The sequence below is a fragment of the Lichenostomus cassidix genome, chromosome 11, assembly GCF_008360975.1.
Source record: "Lichenostomus cassidix isolate B80296 chromosome 11, HeHo_3.0, whole genome shotgun sequence".
In the NCBI taxonomy this organism is placed as follows: domain Eukaryota; kingdom Metazoa; phylum Chordata; class Aves; order Passeriformes; family Meliphagidae; genus Lichenostomus; species Lichenostomus cassidix.
The window spans coordinates 19,589,396-19,609,050 of record NC_139492.1 but is presented as its reverse complement, the minus strand read 5'-3'; the positions used below and the strand labels follow the sequence as shown (position 1 = coordinate 19,609,050).

Sequence of the window (19,655 nt, the reverse complement as noted above, 5' to 3'; positions counted from 1 at the left end):
AAAGCACACAGCAGCTGGTAATGATCAAAACCATTTTACCTTGGAGCTCTTTCATAGTGAGTTTCAAAATTGACTGCTCAGAATAAAAAGCTAGCCTGCCATACTTGACCAAAACATACACTTTATGAACACTCCAGAATGAACATGTGCAGAAGTAAAATCAATTTTAGAAAAATTCAGAAGATAAAGGGTTGATAGTACACACCATTCATCCATTTTCTCCCCTGTCACAAGGAGATACTTCTCCCCCACTATTCTCCATTTTAAACTGTGAGAAATAAGTAATAGCCAGAATTACAATAAAGACTGGTTTCAAACACTTTTTCGCTTTCCCTACCTTCAACTAAGAAATCTCCTTCCTTGCAGCTATACCTGACAAGCAAAGTACCCTGGGGTAACACCTTCCAAAATCCTGAGCTTCCCAATCCAACTGGATTTGAAGGCATTGACTCTCCTGTTACTGCAGTAAAAGGAAGTACTGGCACAGCTATTTAAGGAGCATTGTCCAATCGCTGACTTTGTATCAGCCTGTGAGTGTCCAAACCTCAGAAGTATCTGGCTCTTTTCTTGTCTTCAATTCAGATTTAGTGTTGCAGCCTTGCAGATATTCTGCAACCAGAATGGTTTCAAACCAAATGGGTCTGTTTCTCACATATCAAAACCTCCTATTCCTCCTGAAATATCAATAAAGAAATAGGGCTGGGGAGAAACTACACTGTCTGGTTTTAAATGGTCTGAATCCTCTCAGCACTTATAAATGCTTCTGCAAACTACCTTTTGCAAGTTTAGCATGTGGCATAAATGTCAAATGATGCAAAGCAGACAGATCTGCTAGTTTTTAGAATCTGTCATAGCATGGACTCACATTCTTCCTGACAGCAATCAAAACCTGCAGATACACTCAGCCTCACTAATCCAAATCTGTGGAAGAAATGCTAATACAAATCCAAGTACATACATCCACACTTCAGTTCTGCCTTCATTGACTGTTTGATTGGTAATTAAGGCATATATTTGGTTCCAAAGATATAGGAAAAAAACCCAAATCCCAAAGGAAGCAGCCAAATCTGAGCTCAAGGTTATTAATCATACTGCCTCTAATTGTATATAAAGTATCTTTACTCCCTCAAAAATGTTTTTTTTTAATATTATGGGATTTAAATATGTCACAATATTCTGGATATCTTGATTAGATCTCCTTTAATATACTGCCTCTGAATAATTCGTAATTTATTTAACAGAAATGAAGAACTCTTACTAATCATTAAGATTAAGCAGAATTTTTAGCCTGACTAGACTAGCAACAGAAGTTGATAAGGGGATTTTTTTTTTCCTTAAACAGTGCTTTTTACTGTCTTCTTGTAATTAAAGTTTCAACCAAGGTCCCATTAGGATGATAGTGATCCCCCTGTGAATTAGACAGACCCTCAAGTCTTCAAGTTTCCAGAGCTGTCTCATTGGTGACTAGCATCTGGGAACGGTTTGACTAAATCAAGTGAAAACTCACTAAGATTAAAAGCCTAAAGAATTTTGGTCCTCATTGACATTTAAAATATTTTCTACATCATTCCCCTGATTCAGCCAGATCACATGTCCTCACAAAGCACCACACAGGGTACTTCAGCCTACTCTCCCTTGCAGTCAACCCTGTATAGTTGCCAATTTCATGTCAGGTAGCCAAAGTACACTGAAGATCACTATAAACGTCCTCCCTCATTCAGAGGCCCCTCGGGATTAGGACATAAAAATCAGTCCAGTAAAAGTCAGGGAGGACAGAGAACCTGTGCCAAGTAGAAAGCCAGGGGAAGGAGATGGAAGGGGAAGGGGAAGGGGAAGGGGAAGGGGAAGGGGAAGGGGAAGGGGAAGGGGAAGGGGAAGGCTACACAGAATCCATGAAGAGAGGAAGAACTGGCTGGGGAGGAGCACTGAAGGATCTGCCCAAGGTAGAACACACCACACACACCTGGGAGCTGGGCCAGGTCTGGTCCTGCAGAGAAAGGGGTTTGTAAGTATTCTTCACACCTACAGAAGCTTTTATGGCTTCTATGTCACTTACGTCTTTGTAGTCCTTGCACAGGTGTCCCTACTTTAGTAAAAGCCACCACATCTCTCCTCTGGCAAGGGCACTTGCAAATTTCCTTTCCAAACTATGGTAGTACATGTTCTCCACAGGGCTTCAGCCATTTGTCAGCTTCTGATCCTGGCAATCATAGTTTCTCTTCTGCGTCACCCTTACAGTTCCTATAAGAATCCCTCACTCAGTCTTTCCCTCTCCCCTCAATCAATGTGCCAGATTGTAAGACCCAATTCAGGCTTTCAGACTCTCTCCTTCATGGTAAAGATATTTTACAACTGACTGGGTACTGGCCTACTAGATCACTCAAATCAACGTCCTCCATTTCCTGTTCATTCAATTTCTCCTCCTTACAGCTCCTCTGTAGGTAATAAGCATAGATATTTGCATATCTATAAATAAGCATGCATTTGCCATCTTCCAAGTCATGTTCACACACCTTGAAGAAGTTCAACCTAAAATCCTTCTTCCTAATACTTTTTTCTCCCCACCAGTCCAAAAGATTAGCCAACAAACCCTGAGTGGGTCAGAAGGGCAGATTTACTGAAAGGCTAATTGGATAATCAGAGCCTCAAACTCACAGCAGAGATGAGGTCAATCTTGTCTGCCCATCAAGGTCTTTAGTACAGTTAAAGACACCTGTACAGTCAATCCAGAGGTAGAGGTAAGCAGAGCCAGAGGCTGTTTCTTTAAGAAAGTGATCCCCAGCTGTAGGCGATGAAAACCTTTCTGTTACCTTATTTATGCATAATAGCTCAGTGCATGGCTGCTGGTTTTTTAAGCTTTTACCAAACACACCTAAAAACAACCATTAACTCTGATCAAGGACTGCTCTTAAACAAGCATTAAAATAAAAAGGACAGTGTACTTTTTACCATACCATAACAGTGTGAGATCTTGTATTTACCATAAAACAGAAACAAGGCTGTATATGGTGTTTCATCAGCTGAGGAGTTCACCAATCCCAGTATTATGTTAGTATTTTCAGCTCCAAAGAACTGAAAAAACTAGCAGAAAAAACTAACAGCATTGTAGCACAGCCAGACAAGACAAAGTAAATCAAAGCACCAAATGGAGAGGAGGTAAAAATCCATACATTCCAGCTCAGCATTCAAAGTTACCTTCCTGCTTAGAGAAAGGTTTTCCTTTTCATTCCCTGCTGAAGCATTCAATACAGCTTACTGCCAAAGGCAAGATTTCATATTCACTAGAAGAAAACTTCTGATGTTCTTAGGGAAGTCTCATGCAGTTTGCCCCAGTATATTGCTCTGCATCCTACTGCTTGCCTGTAGCCTTAAAGAATAAGGGCCTTTTTTTTACACGGGTGATCTGGTGACAGAAAAGTATAAACTGTTCATGTAAAACACCTTGCTGCAGTTTGCTGAAGACTTCCATGTTCCACTTTTGGGGAAGACAAGGTATTTCAATGGAAGAAGAAGGATTTTAAGACCTAATTAAGTTCCTTAATCAAAAGCATTGAAGTTATGATACTTTGTGCTGTAGGTACTTAACAGAGCTATTTACCAAGAAAAACTATTATTATTATTATATTATTATTTTAAAATGCAACCTGTTCTTTCAGAAAGAAATGGAAGAAATATGCTGCCATCATTTGCAAGTACAATGCCAAGCACAAGAAGCTTAAGTAATTCTTGATCACAGAACACTGAACTGCTTCAAAGATCAAGTTATTACAGCCAGGATCATTTGAATTAGAACTGATAATGTAGTAAAAAGGTGAACAGTTCAATTAGTTCTTCAGAGATAAAAATTTTCACAATGAAGTTTGTCCAAGATGAGAAGTCTCAAATATATCTGAGAGTGCCAAGGCCACTCCAGCAAGAAACTCTTTGTTTCTCTGCGGCCAGAATAACATTTGGAAGAAGTGTCACTGTCCTCTGCCATGCCCCGAAGAGCAGAACTTCCTACACACCACACAACATTTCATACACTCTCAGGGAAACTGTCAGAGACATCTTGCAAATGGCACAGATGGTGCTACTTGAAGAAGGTATTTATTGCAAATAATAAAATGGTCACAGAAATCAGGTATCTGAGCTGTTGCTTGGACTTGTACTGTCACTAATCCTTTGCAAGACACTATAGATGGATGTACTGGAAGTCTTCTGGAGTTTTCCATAACTTGAGAAACAACAATTCATATGGGACAGAATGAGAGTACTGGTAAATTACCAAAACTGCCACACAGTACATTCCAGTAGAAAGACACCTACCAGTCAGCTCTGATTGACCACTGTTGTTTCCAAGTATCACATAAATACATTTTAGAATGGTGAGAAAGAACAAACCAAACTTCCATGTTACTCAATAGAAGGTACCTACTCAGTCCTCCCGAATGCATCTCTCAAAATACATTTTCATTACCTACTGCAATTTTTTACTTTTCTGTCATTCACCATTATGAAACAAAAGGCCCACTTGAAATGAGAACAGGGAAATGGACCTGACAAATTAAGATATTTTATTCACCCATTGAAAATTTACCCCATGATATGACAGGAACTACCTTGGCATGCTGTTCTTTCACTTCCACTTAATTTTTGCCATACTCTTCAGGGTCTCTTCCTTTACCTAGTTGTGATATTAACAACTATTTGTTTCCCCACAGCCACAGATTATTCAAATATCTGTCTTGGAAGAAGTGGTCTTTTCCTTTGAAAACTGGAAACATTAATTTGCATCTCAAGCAATAGTGATCTCAAGTTTAAAAAGAAGAAGGGGGGCAAAAAGGAGCTTACCTTTCATAAGCTTTCCCATTGATTTTGAAAAATCTGGCAGCTGCTCAAGAGGAAAAGATTGTCCCAATAATAGAGGTTGTGCTGCTGAAAAATGTCATTTCTAAAACTGTTGATCATTAGCGAAATACCATAGATCAGGATCTTTTTAACCAGAAGCACTAGAATTACTTGAGAGGGTGACTAAAGCCAGTGAACAGTTTTCCGCGTAATTACTGAAAAATTGAACTAATTTCTTTTCACCCTGAACAGCTTTCACCTCTTGCCAGAGGCATTAATGTAGAATACGGATGTTAATAATGAGAATAGTAGGAACGAGAAGTGTTTTAAGATTTAAAGGCTGACTTTTTAATGGTGTTCATGTGTAGTGTGGCATGCCATGTAATTAATGCAACTACTTTTTACCAATTCAGAAATGTGTACTCTTCTTCACAGAGCTGCAGTTCTGACATTGTATAGAGCAACTCCTGGCCCTTTTGAATCCTCTCATCTCAGATCATGAAGTGCTTTGGGTGACACTATAGTAATGCAATTTACTTTCATTTTGAAAGATCTTTTATTTCCAAATATAATATAGCTAGAACTGTAGGATGTTCTATCCTCTCAGCACTCCGCCTGGTAAATAAGAAGACTGGCAAAGTATTCAGTAGAAATGGACACAGCAAATCTTTCCTACCTTTCACAAGAACTGCCTACATTTCTTCTGCTGCTCACACAATTGCAGTCACCCTCATTCCAACTTTAAGAAAATTAGCTGGGATACAAGCAACAAATCTGGAGCAGAACAAGGTACTATCACAGAATGACAAATTGTGGAACGTTCTTGGGCTGCTCACACTGAAAGCCAGGCAGCTTCATGCTCACAGGTACCTGTAATCTGCAGTAGCTACCTGAAAGTTACCAAGGATTCCTCATCTCTGTCACAGCCTTCCTCCAGTTCATGTACATTCAGACCTGCATAAAGACTGACAGTTTTACTGTTATTCTGTTGAAGTTCAATGGATTTGAATCACAGCAAGCCTAATACCCTCCCATGTTTTTTTGAAAAAAAAAAACAAGAAAAAAACCAAAATACCAAAACACCACCACACACCCCACCTGAAAGACCAAATTTTCAACATTCTGTATTTTTCCTCAATTACTCAAAAGCCAGATTTGAGCAAAATCTCTTATTTTGTTGATTAGGGTGAGGGAGAAAAGCATGCTAACAACTTCTTCACAGCTATACTCCCCAGGCAAATTTAGATTAATGACCAGCCAAGCAGTCTTTGTCCTTTGACCCTCAGTTATTCCCTTTGCTTCAGTTCCCAGAAAGTTCAGGACAGCCTACTCAGTAGCTGAAGAATTCAATCTTTTGTGGCTTTTAATCAAAGAACTGATACTTTTGCAAGACTTTAAAATTCAAACATCTAAAATTCAAACATTTCAAAAGACAAAAGTACTCTTTGTCAATGTTGACAGTCTTGCCACTGATCTCACAATCTGCTGCCCTGATCTCACATATTCACTGTAGACTTTTGCCTCGAAGTATTTTTAAAATACAGGAATGTTTTCACGCATGATTTAAATATTGTCCTGTCTAAAATAGAAATAGCCTGAGCTTGACTTCATGATATTGGATGATAGGAGAGAAAAAACAAACAAAAAACCAAAAAAATAAACTTGCCACATTTTTGGGAATGTAAACATTGTAAAACACAAGTACCAAATCCCTGAACATCTAGTACAGAGCAAGGCCAACAGGGCAAAGTTTCTATAAGTCAGCTAGGAACTTCCCCTTTCCCATGGACTTTTTCACAGCCACTTTAATAGAAGGAACCTGCAAGTGTCTACTCTGTATCTTCTGTAAGTGATAATATTTCCATGAATAGCACAAATTGATGGGGAAGGTGCCTTCTCTAATTACTCTCTGCGAAAGCAGAGTCCAAACTGGAATTCATGATCAGCTTAAATAATAATCGGTCTAATGACTACGTTGGCAACAGACAGAAGCTTGAAGGAACAAGATGAGCTGCTGCAGGGTTATCACAGAGGAAGTTGTTACTTATGAGCCAGGAGCTGTTGAAAAATCTCCTCTGAGAGTTTGAAGAGACTTGCAGTGAAGGACCACAGAAATCCAGCACCAATTGAAAGAGTTTATTTATCATTTTGTACCAATGCACTTTCCATACACAAGCAGCCAGAGGACGCAACATCCACAAAGAGACCAGATAAATTCACAAAGATCACCCCCATAGAAGACTGCAAATATTTTTAACATAGTGCATCAGGCTGAAAGACAAGGACTGTAGAATGAAAACCTACACTGTGAAGATGTCACCTTTAAGATTTATACAAACATTAAATTTTGTGAAGGTTACAAATAAAGCAAAAAGAATGAATGACTGCTTTCAAATAGATAAACAAGCAGAGGCTTACATGGGGTAAAACTAACTGATTTCTGCTTCATAAAGATTCATGGCCATAAATACACATATAGAGCAATATTCACAACCCTGACAATGCCTAACTCTGACAATGCCTATGGCATGGAGAAACCCTCCCCACCTTTGCTCCAAAACACATTTGCTCTTTGCCTATTGCTTCTTGTAAAAGATACAGAAGTTTTCTTTGCCGTTTCTGGCAGTGGGTTTTACTGTAAGTATATTAAGGTTTCCTGTTAACAAAAGATGGCACAGCTAGGAATCAGTGATTTTTATCTTCAAAAGGCACTCAATGCAGTAGGGACTGAATTCTGTAGACTTAAGGAACTCTCAAAAGGTTGTGGAAGCATTCCTGATCTTTGCATACATATACATTCAGTGTAGAGGAAGCTTGGGGACAGTGTCTTCTGCATCACTCACTCTCAAATGGACAAGGGATGAGGGGGGAAAAAAGAGGCAGTAGTAGCTCATTTATTTCATGTCCTTTTAATATTTCTCTGGCTTTGCTTCTATGTTAGCTAATTAGCTAGCTAGCTCACCATAGCCTGTCGAAAACACAGGCTGGAATCCTGCTCCATTCCTTCTTACTCACTTTTCACTAGAACACACTACATTGAAAAGCCCAGGCTTTCTTATGCTGAAGTCAAACTTCATTTAGCTAATTTTCTCTGACAGCTGCAAACCACAAAAGGTGGTGATGATATATTTAGGCTGTTGTCCAAGATACCAGAAATGTCCGCTTCTTTTATCTTGCTGTATCTTATTATGGGTTGAGCAAGCCCATGTCAAGCCACCATAGAACCACTTAGCATTCTCCAGCCGTGAAACCAGGCCTACTGCAAAAGAACAGGGAGAACCTTCTCTGCATGGTATAACAAATGAACATAACAGAAACCTTGTCATTTCCACCTCAGAGCAGAGGTGAGACGAAGATGTGGCTGACTGCAGAGCTTCAGAAAAAGTAATTTAAAAACTAGCCCTTCCCCAGGCCTAGACTTAGAAGTAGAAACAGAGCAGAGGGTAATAGATGAGGGATGAGGGCACGAGAGTTCTCTAAAGAGACACCTGTCAGACTTAGATAACTGCCAGGAATTCTCAACAGATATGGCAGAGCCCAGGTAACCATTTTGGAAAGGTCCTTTACTAGAAACACTAAATTACCACGGTTTCCAAATAATTGCAAGCTCTGTGTATTTTCTGAATTCACATGTGCAACTAGCTAACAACTGAGCAAAGCCCAGCAGCTCCCAGAGCCCATCAGTTTCTTGGGTAGATGGGGCTTAAGGGCAGGTACCACAGCACAGCTGGAGCTCTCTGAGGGGCTGCAGGAGACATTTATTCCTCCTGACACTGTAACTTACTGTGTCGGTCACAATGTTATCTGGGTCACCGCTACAAGTTTATGCGGCATCAACAGCAGCTCTACTGGCAGGCTTCCCTTCAGAATCTACAGTGATGCAGTATTAGCATCCAGTCCTGACCACTGCTAAACTGAGATTGCAAATTCTAATCCAGGTGAAACTTCAATGTCAGAAGAGAGAGGGAATTATCAGTGAACAGTAGCATCATTAAACTGCATTCTGACTGTCAGACATCCAGCACGAGGCTTGTAAGCCAGCTGGCAGTCCATCTTTGAGAGTAAACTTAGTACATTTGCTTGATTCTTTTCCTCTCCTTCAATTTGCCTCATAAAGCAATTGTGAAGCGGCAGAAGGGACGTGCATTTTAACCTTCCCCTGCTGCAGCCCCACACAGGTTGTGTGGGTGCCGCTGCCTCTAAATCCGCAGCAGAACCACAAGGGCTGGGAGCCGGAGGGATGCGGTGCTCCTGTGCCGTTTCCATGGCACTGCCGAGGCCTCGGGGCTGAAGCCCTGCTGTCTGTCTGCTCCCGCCCAGCTTGCAGGGAGAGAGTGAATGTGCTTTCTCAGGGCTGCATTGCTACTGCTTCTCCTTCCTTCAGAGCCCTCGCAACAGACTATTTCCATTGTGTCTGTCTTTTCCTCACATTCCCACTGTTGCTAATTAGGCTGGCCCTTTATGGAGCTGACAATGCTTGTGGCTTACCCAATTAAGCAGGCGCACAGCTGAAGGTGGACTGTCTCTGCAGAAGCCAGGCATGGCAGTAGACATGGTTTTTTCCAACTTTTTTTAAATTTCCCCATAGGAAAGATTAGGAATAAGGTGCACTCCGAATACAAAGCCCAAATTATCTAAAACGTATGCTTCAGATTTTAGGATGTTTATTTATTTTCATTTAATTAAATTAATTACATTTTGGGGCTTGTTTCAGTAAAAAAAAACCAAACAAACAAGCAAAAAACCCCAGCTATTTACAAAACCCCACACTGTATGACTTAGAGAATAGTCCCAGAGTTGCTAATCAGGTGATTACAAGTGTACCTGTAAAAACAAGCAACAGCCATCAAAAATTCACCTGATGACCTTCACCCTTCCTGCTTCCCCCAGGTGGAAAAAATTGTAACAAGTGAAAAACATTCTTTCAAGTACAAAACGCCCAACACTTGAGAAAGGAAATAAACTGGTATTTGCAAAAGTGACCTGCTGCCCTGCTCTCTAGGATGACATTAAAACAGGAATAAAGGCTCAGTGTCCAAATCTAGTTGTAATTATCACAGGATTCAGAGACAGAGAGAAGGAATTTAGTTACAAGGAAAATTGGCTGCTCATTCATCTGATCTTTTCTTCTTTTCAAGAAAAATATTTTACCTTAGAAGAGGAAGGAAAAAAACCACAAATTTTGTGTCATTCCCTTTTCTTTCCTATGACAAGCTGTCACTTCTAGATATGGAAACCATATCACCATGTTGCTGGAGAGAATAAATGGGGCATGATTTCTTCTTTCCTTTGATATGAACAAAGATTAAAGTAATAAAAAACTAAGAAGATGAGAGTGAAGGAAAAGCAGAATTTTTCAGCAGGGCTAATGTTATTTTAGTATGACATTCCATGAAGCAACAGTGGCATCCAGTGGTATATTTCCATAAGCAAGTTTCATATCCTACTTTCACTAAGTTTTGGCTTACATCAATTTTTTTTTTTTTGGCAAGAGGTTCTCAAAGAACCTTCCTCCTCTTCCTCCTACATACATTACCAAAACAGCCACCATGCACCCAGTCATCAGTACCAGTATGGAGATCAAGCTATCCATTTTCTCAAAAGCTGTACATCATATCTGCATAATCAGAAATTCCAATTATTACTGAGAAGCAGCAACATTGATACAAACACATTTTTAAATAATTCTCAGAAAAACAAAGGACATTTTTCTCCTGGTGCCCACAAGAGTGCAGCAAATACAATTCGGTATTCTCCCTTTCTCAGTCCCCCTTCACATTTTGTTTTTCGGCAAAGCAATATGATCATTCTTTTCTCATTTAGTGACATTAAGATTACTTTCACTTTATGATATCTCCTAAGTAGATGCCCTGGGCAAAAATGAAGGGCGTACAGTTATAAGAGAATCTACAGAAGAGAATCCATTCAGTGGATTTATTGCAGTATTTTGAGGCTGAGCTCATATTTGCAGTTCAGAAAGCACCTTGTGGTAGGCACAAGCTCAGTACCACTGTGAGTTATAATTTGGTAAGAACTAGAACTCTCTTTTCACCAACACAGCTGAGAACTAAAACTTGCCAGTCTGGCTCTCAAATCAATCTAAACTTCTGGTTTGTTTTTTTTTTTTTTCAGGTTATCTCTAGAGATCTTTTAAAATAATTAACCTCAACATCACTAAAAATTATGGTTTTCACTCTAAATTTCCAAAAGAGTTAAACTAGAGTATCTTCTACTTTTCAATAGGAGAATTTCTCTATCTGCAAACCCCAAATTAACCTTCAGAAAGCTATTGACTTATACGACAAGGTTCCCTGAAGGAAAGCATTAGGTTTGTTTCCCTCCCAGCATGAAAAAAAAAACCATCTTACGAAGAAACTGAAGCTTGGCCTGCATCCGATCTTCATATGACAATACAGTAAGAGAGTAAACTGATTTTTAATTGATGTGGTTCCACAAGTATGAAAGTGCCTACACAATCTGTCCCAAGAAACACACACAAAGAAGATAATTACTGCCACATTGCTGAGGAGGCAGTAAGTAAGGAGGCTGGAACTAGATTAAGAAGAAATTGTTCAACACTGAACTAAATGGCACTAAAATGTATCAGCAAACTCTGTACCCCAGGCCTTCTACTCAAACCCATTTGGATTATCCAAACCCCTGCCCACCAGAAGCACAGCAGAGCAATTCACTCTTTGGAGTAAACAGTATATTTTATTCATCATGGTACCAAAATGCCAGAGTTCATGAATATCATGCATTTGTGACTCTAACAATGAGGTGACCTGAGAAACAGGTTACTCACATGTAATGTTGTTAAATGCCTGATGTGGCTGACCAAGAAGCCTGAGATGGGTCCATCCCATTGCAATCTAGCATTGAAATGCTAGATTTGTGAGGTTAGGTATTTGCTAACCTGTTTCCCTTCTAGAACTGGCCAGTTCCCAAAAAAACATTATTTTTGTGCAAGCAGGCAAAAACTTGCAGACGGAGTGTGCCCCCAAAGCAGGAAAAAGATTCAGAACTCTTGTAATATATTGTTCTAGCAAGTGAGATGCTAACATTAAAAATAGAAGAAAAATGCATAAAGAACAAAAGAATCTCAAGATTTATTCCCTTCTGATGAAGGGGGAAATCCCACATGATTGGGGTGGGCAGTTATGCACAGGAGATGAGCCTGAACTACAGAGCAGAACCATGACTGAAATTGTGCTATGGTTGGGATAAAGCAATCTTTCAGTAGCAAAGTCATAATACAGAAAAATCTCAGACTGGCATGGAATGATCAATATCCTATGGGATGAAACATCAGAAGAATCAGGCATTTTAAGGCAGAGCTGAAAGATTATGATGAATTCTCTTTTTTTTTTTTTTTTTTTTTTCCCCTGGGCCTTTGAGCTGAGCTAGGAGGCTCCTGAACATCCTTAATACATAGAGCTCCCAATGAATTGCAGACTCTTTTTCCACAACATATTTTGGAAATAAATAAAATGAAGCAAAATCTCTGCAGCTCCAAGCCTACCCTGATTTTATGCAAGTTCTAACTCCAACAATGTGACATCAAGCAAGAGTTAGCTCCAGTTTCCACACTCCCCCCTCTTCTCCTACAGAGTTCCTCCTCTTTTCCTCCTCACTCACGCAATGCAAGGCTATTCCCACACCCCGCAGAAGAGCCTGCCCACCATCACCAGCTCTAAGGGAGCAGAACCCAAACAGGGGCTCCAATGCTGAGCTCCTCCAATTGCATCTCCAAGCCAGTATCAGACCAGTATCTCCCAGAACAGCATCAAATAATGCTGATAACTTGGGACTTGCACCTGGAAGCAGTATTACAGTAGGCTCAATATAGAACTCAAGCATCAAAGAGCCTGCTAGGATATTCATCACAGTAACTTGGATGACAGTTTTCTAAAAAAATACTTGAATACTCAAACATAACTAAGCCTGCACCATATTAATTTATTTTCAGTGTAGATTAAGAGTTTGGTGGAGGAACTTAAAAAAATAAACTTTCTTTCGTAGCTTAAAAGAAGATAACACCATTCATTAAGAACAGAATCATCTTGCCATGTTTACTGGTTTGGACAGTATGAACTATGAGATCACAAAATATTTCACTCATCTGGATTTCATCTCCAGCAGTGGTTTCAAACATTGTATAATGCATTCTTGTGTCAAATAATCCCATTTATAACTGATGGATCTTTTGCTCCTGATACCATCTTTCCACCAGATGTCACACTTCCCCTTTACCTGGTAACTCCAAACCTCTCAATATAACCCTGCCCACAGATACATATGTTCTTTTGCTGACCATTTCCAGAGTCTATCCTTAATTAAATATTAGCCCTTCTATTTGGTTTGCAGTAACAACACTGCATTAAACACCAAAACATATTAGTTGTGCAGATAAATTCAAGACCTCACTTATATACTGGTGCTTATGCTGTCATAAACAGAAAAAAAATCTGCATTACTCTGTTACAGTCCAAACCCCGCACATCTGTATGCATCAACGGGTTTTTTAAAATTACAAAAATTCCTTTCCTAATGCCCATTTTTAAACAGTACCTTTCTTAGTGGTCTTCTTTTTCAGACCTCTTAACACTCTAGATTAACTAGAGGAAAAAAATCCATTCACATTTAGCAAATGCATGAAACAGAAGCATTATTTTCAAACCCAAATGCCTAAGTCTTAGCTCTAAATAATTTTTTATGATACAAATTAACACATGAAAATATATGAGTTTAAATTGGTAATAAATAAAGCATAAGAGCAAAGTTCGGTCCAATCCTGCCACCTTCTGAGATGGTTTGTTTTACTTTACTATTTCTAACTGCTGTGTCAGAAGTAATCCATTAGCATTAGCATTAGCTGTCTTTATAGTCTGCAGCCATCCTCCTGTTTTGATAAATGCAAAATTAATGTATTATTCTAGAAAATAATCCATGAAAGCTGTAATTTTGAATATACCATTACCTCAGCTTCAGAGTATGCTATCACACTAGACTGCAATGGTTTAGTTTATAGATTTATACAATTCCTTTCCTGTCTTTTGACAATGACCTATTTTTAGACACACATCACACTGAGTCAGTATGTCATTTGATAGAATACCATCCTGAAGATTCAAGTCTGTCATAAATAAATATGTAAGACAAACTGGTACATACAAGTTGCCTCTGAGACCTGCTTTCAAGTCCATTCCAGAATGCAGTGAATGAAAATCATTTCAAATGAATGTCTGCTGGTCTCTGCCATGTTTCTTCTCTGAGAATTGCACATCACAACACAGTTGAGCATTTGCAAACAGACAGCTCTAAGAAGGGACAGAGGAAGACAGAAAGGAAACCTTCCACTAACCAGGTGGCAACCCTTTTCCAGCTCTTTCCCTTGCTGCCTCTTAGAGGGGAAGGTCTGTACTGAGACTCAGCTGATGCATCTATTCTTCAGAGGAAAAAATTACCACTTAATTAGAAAAACAAATAAACAATAACAAGACAACATGCAATAAGTATTATTCTGAGGAGACAGCAGTTGGGTTTTAGGGGTTTTGTTGTTGATATTTGTGTTGGTTTTTAACTCCACCTAGGAAATACTGCCTAGCAACAATGGGAGACCCCTTCTAACAAAATGAATCATGCAGGTATTGGCTGTTTATTCCCATGAAGGGCTGTGTTTCCACCCTGTCAAATGACATCAAGGCCATGTTGCCAGAGGCATTGGGAGTTTTGACCTCTAAAAGGCAATTTTCTCACTGTCTGCTCAGAAATGTAACATTTTTCATATTGAAGGCTTTTATATCATATCTTGTATGTTTCAGATCTATAAATAACATATTAAAATTCTCCAACACAATAAAGCACAGCTATTATGTTTAGCTATTGACACTGTAAACATTAAATATCACAAAATTAGCACTCTATTAGCACAACTATCAGGCACCACCAAAAAAAAGAAAAAGCAAAAAGAAAAAAAAAAAAAACAAACCTGACAACTACATTAAATTGCACGACCAAGTTTAACGAAAATGAGCAGAGGCCAGAACTTAGTTCACGCAAGTTCTGAATTTTAGAAAGAAAATATCTACTAGATTACCAGATACCCATGCAATATTAACTTTGGGTTTTGTTGACCAAGTGAGTCCTCCCTTAATTCTATAATAGAGCTATTACAAGAAAGAGTTTTAAGTTACAGGATGAGCTAACAGCATGTAAACCTATTCTTTGCATAGAATGCAGAAGTATAATTCTCACCAATAAATGGGCATATAAAGTGTGTATGTCTACTTCCAAATTAATTCTTATTAAAAGCTTCCTATATTTTAATTGCAGCAGCTCTGCTAAAAGCAGAGTGACCCAGTGAGCTTTGGTCCTAAAATTATTGCTTTCTTGGTTGGTCTGCAAAGGATGAAATGCAGCTTGTGACAGCTTAATTTATCCAGCAAAAAGTTTACTACAGTCATGTACACCAATATTACATTTTTAAAATAAGGAGACAATGAGGAGTCCCACAACATTACAAGCCTGTTCTGCTAACTGCACTGTTCAATACCATCAGGGGGTTTTGTTAGCTTGCTTTTGCCCACATTAAAAAGGTCATCAAATCTTTAAGAGAATCAGCATTTGCAAACCATGGAAAGGCAAGCAGGTCCTCCCTGAAAACATCAGTATTTTCACAAAATTATTCTGTCATGGGGGTGATGGTTGATCACAAACTCACCATGAGGCAGCAGTGAGTACTCACAGCCCAGAAAGCCAAGGGAATCCTGGACTGCATTCAGAGGAGCATGGCCAGAAAGTCAAAGGAGGAGATCCTCACTCCCCTACTCTGACCATGTGAGACTCCATCTGCAGTGCTGCATGCAGTTCTGGTGTTCCCAACACAAGAAGAACATAGAAAGGTTGCAGCAAGTCCAGAGGACTGGAACACCTGCTCTATGAAGACAGCCTGAGAAAGCTGGGGCTGGAGAAGTTTCTGTGGAGACCTCATGGCACCTTCCAGGGTCTGAAGTGTCCTACAGGAACTGTAGTGATGGGACAGGATAGTTACAGGTAGGCTGGATATTAGGAAGAAATTTTTCACTGTGAGGCTGGTGAGACACTGGAACAGGTTGCAGATTCCACATCCCTGGAAATATCTAAGGCCAGGTTGTACAAGGCCTTGAGCAACCTAGTCTAGTGGAAGGTGTCCCACCCATGACAGGGGGTTGGGACAAGATGATGTTAAAGGTCCCTTCCAACCCCTTAACATTGTGTCATTCTGTGATTCTCTCAAACTTTTTCACAAAATTATTCTATGCAGCTTACAGAAACCAAAGCTTTACATGACAAAACAAGTACTTCTGCTGCTTTCTTCAGACTGGAGATTTTAGGCTATGCAAGTAGATGGTCAAGAAATTAAATTCCTAGGACTACAAATCAACTTCTACAATCACAGACAATCTGCAAAACCATGAGGTATGAAATGAGGTAGAAGCACTCCTAGGGGGCTGGGTTTTGTAAACAATCAGTTACTGTCCTCAAAATAAAAGAAAGTAATCTTGAATGATTAAGTAATAATTTTCCTCAAAAATGTTCAAGAAATACTATGCTTTGCTTCCGAAGGTAAGCTACATATTGGCAACCTTTCCCAGACATTTGTACATTGGAACAGATATTTTTGAATGTTCTTCAACAACATGATTTTTTTTTTTAATTTGTAGAAGTAAAAAAGCCCAAGACAAATAATTGGTTAGAACATATTTTAATATAAAGGCAAAATATTAAAGTGTTTGTTATCCTATTTGAGGAGTTTACTCACAACATTTTCTTAGAATGGGCTCATAGTTTCCTATACCGTGTTACTTTCTATAATAGAACTGCGGTATAGGTCTTAATCAAACACAGTGTTACTACTATGTTATTGTAAATCTGCCACAAAGAAACAGTAACACAAACTTTCAGTTTCTAACACTTGACTTAAACAACTGTTTCTGGGAAGCCAAGCATTAGCAGTGTTGGTACCCTACTCCTTGGAGACAGAAAAAAGGAAAAAATGCAACAGCTGAGAAAAGCTTACCATGTTTTGCAACGCAATGTAAAACTCCAGAGCTTATGGGTAGCTCTATGGTTAGATTTATTCACACATACTGAATCCAGCTTCTATTTAATCTTTTTTCACTTTGGCTTGTTGAGAGAGATATTGCCCCTTAATATCAGTCTCAAAATGAAATTAACTACAAAATAAACACACATAAACACAGACTTGTATATAGACATCAGGTATTTTTCATCAAGTTTTTGCTATAACCTTATTACTATAAGAAAATCAGACACATCTTCACCACAAGTATATGCTTAAGTGCATGGCTGATACTGAGTTTATAAAAAGTATACAGCCAAAGAAAACACATATTAGGCACTTCCACATGTACTTGGAAAAAAAACCCCAGAAAACAAAACAGGGTGGGGAAGGGTGGGGTGGGGGGAAAGCTTACTATAAAACAAAACCAGAATCTAATTCATGTTATCTTATAATTTCTCCTGAGGACTCACGACATAACTTTATCGCAGCACACAGATACACACAACCCTAAGTGTGCTCCAAACTCCAGCTCTCGAACCAAGCGCCCTTAGAAGAGCAGGCAGCCCACCCCCAGAGCAAGGCTGGCACCAGGACAGTCCCCAGGGCCCTGTGGAGGTGCCCTGCTACCGACTTGGAGAAAAGCAGCTGTGAGTCCTACCTCCCCACTGCAGCGAGTGAGGCTGACAGCAGAGCAAGCCCTTAGAATCCAATGAGGAAGGGCTGTAATGAGCAGGGGAAAGAACTCTACAGGAAATTAGCCGAACTACTGCTGTAAATGCATAAATATTGTGTATTTCTTCTGTGGTACATCTACAGCAGCAGAGCTAAGTGCAACAGAGGACCTAGGCAGATTTATAAGTAATTTTTAATTAACTGAACCCTAGAATATACCTTTGTTGCTACAATACTCCTGAGAGCCCCGTAACACAGATTAGGCTACCACACAGGCATTAATTAGAAACAACAACGCTCGGTGCCTCTCGGAGGGCTGCGCTCTCCCGGCAGCTCCCACAGCCCGTGCCGCTCCCGCCGCGGCTTGCGGGTAGCCGGGGTGGCCCTGCGGCCTCGGCCAGCCCTGCCGGGGGTGTCACAGGTGAGCCCGCCCCGCCAGACAGGCCCGCAGGAGCCACGGGTCCTGCACGGTGCTGCACCTCTACCCAGAGGGTCCCGCTCAGACCCAGGGGCTGCTCGGCATACCGGACCCCACAGAGACCCCCCGGCGCCAGGCCCATTCCTCAGCCCCCACAGCCCCCGAGCAGCCGCCGGTCTCCACGGCAACGGCGGGCGCGGGACGGGGAGGGCCGGGGCGGAGCGGGGCCGCGGGGCTGAGGGGAGGCTGAGGCGGCAGCGGGGGCCCCGGCGGCTCCCCCGGGCCCGAGCGCGGCTCCCGCACCGGCCGGGGTCCTGCGGGCTCTCCCCGCGGCCGCCCCGGGGCCAGAATGACGACATGGGGACACCCGGCCCCCGCCCGCCCCACGCCTGTCCTGAGCAAAGCCCAGACCTCGGCGATACAAAACCCAGACCTCGGCACCCACAGCTTCTGTCCTGCATAATTCATGCTCTTGGCGCTGGATATGCGGGGAAAAACCCACCGAAATATGCATTTCTATATATTCATTTAAAACTATTTTTCAGATTGCTTCAAAATTCAAATTAATTAAGATTAATTAAAAATTAAATCAAAAATAAAAAGCTCCAAAAGTGTTTTTTTTATTGCACTTACATCTTTAATGTAGAAGTAACTCCAGTGGGGTTGGTATTTTTAGTTTCATGCAGCATAACAGGAGAGATGGGGACTTGCTATTCTACTGTGGCAGAGCTGTCGAGCAGGGAACAATCAGATGGGGGCCTTCGTGTGGGGAGATGACAGACAAAACTGTAGGGATGAAGAGGGGACACAGGAGGAAGACTGTGGCCAAGATGTCCTTTAAGAGTGGCCTCTAGTGCTTCTCCATCCCCTAAGCCATTTCAGTTTCCTACTGGCTTCACCAAATGGAAGGCGAAAAGGGGAGAGGAAAGCAAAGTGTCTTCCCTGCCTCTGCCATCACTGACCCCAGGAAATCCACAGCCACAATCACTCACCCTGCTTTACCATTTCCCAGATGCATGAAAGAAGAACCTTTAATCCTCTTGGAAGAGCTGCCCTTTTCAAGGGCAAAACATGTGCCCTCCTGTCCCTGCCATTCTGAAAATATGAATTTAGATGTTCATGGAAAGCAAGTAAATACCCGGTCCACAGAGGAAGATTCGGCATTTGAATTTCAAACCCATGACTGAAGAGAGAAACTATAAAAAAGCAGCAAATGAGAAGCAATATGGGATCCTGCACAGACCCTAGAATAAGTGCAATTTTTACTTGCATCTCTTATCATTTAATCAGAGCTGATGACACAACTCTTGTAAGCAACTCTGTGGTGAATTATGATGCTCAGGTGAGAAAAGGGATCCAGTATGTTGGATACACAAAAGTATCACTGCTCAAAAAATTACCAGTATCATCTGAAATAAGAGGCAAGAATTGAACAGCAATGCAGCAAGAGGAGGAAACTGGAGGATTATGGTGATGTAGATGAGATTACTTGTCCTTGGACACCTTCATGGCTCTGTTGAATGAAGATCATTTCCACCTGTTCAGTTCATTTACCCTTTTACTATTGAATCATCAGTTCCTCAGAGGAAAGGCAGTTCCTAGCCAGGAGGTTCCTTGGTTATGTCATAACTCAAGAATATCTTGTGAGGAACAGGAGGTGGTCTGCAA

General features: G+C 40.6%; 1 long non-coding RNA gene across 2 annotated transcripts; it reads right to left on the bottom strand.

Moving 5' to 3' along the window:
* Positions 1-7,166: 7,166 nt before the first annotated feature.
* LOC146432431 (uncharacterized) lies at positions 7,167-18,364 on the bottom strand. 2 transcript variants are annotated; one of them, XR_014854595.1, is made up of 4 exons: positions 17,789-18,364; positions 16,892-17,048; positions 15,554-15,848; positions 7,167-14,278 (listed from the first exon to the last, which is right to left on the bottom strand). It is a non-coding gene; the product is annotated as an uncharacterized LOC146432431 (long non-coding RNA). The 2 variants fall into 2 exon arrangements; XR_014854596.1 differs by lacking the exon at positions 15,554-15,848.
* Between the last annotated feature and the right edge of the window lie 1,291 nt (positions 18,365-19,655).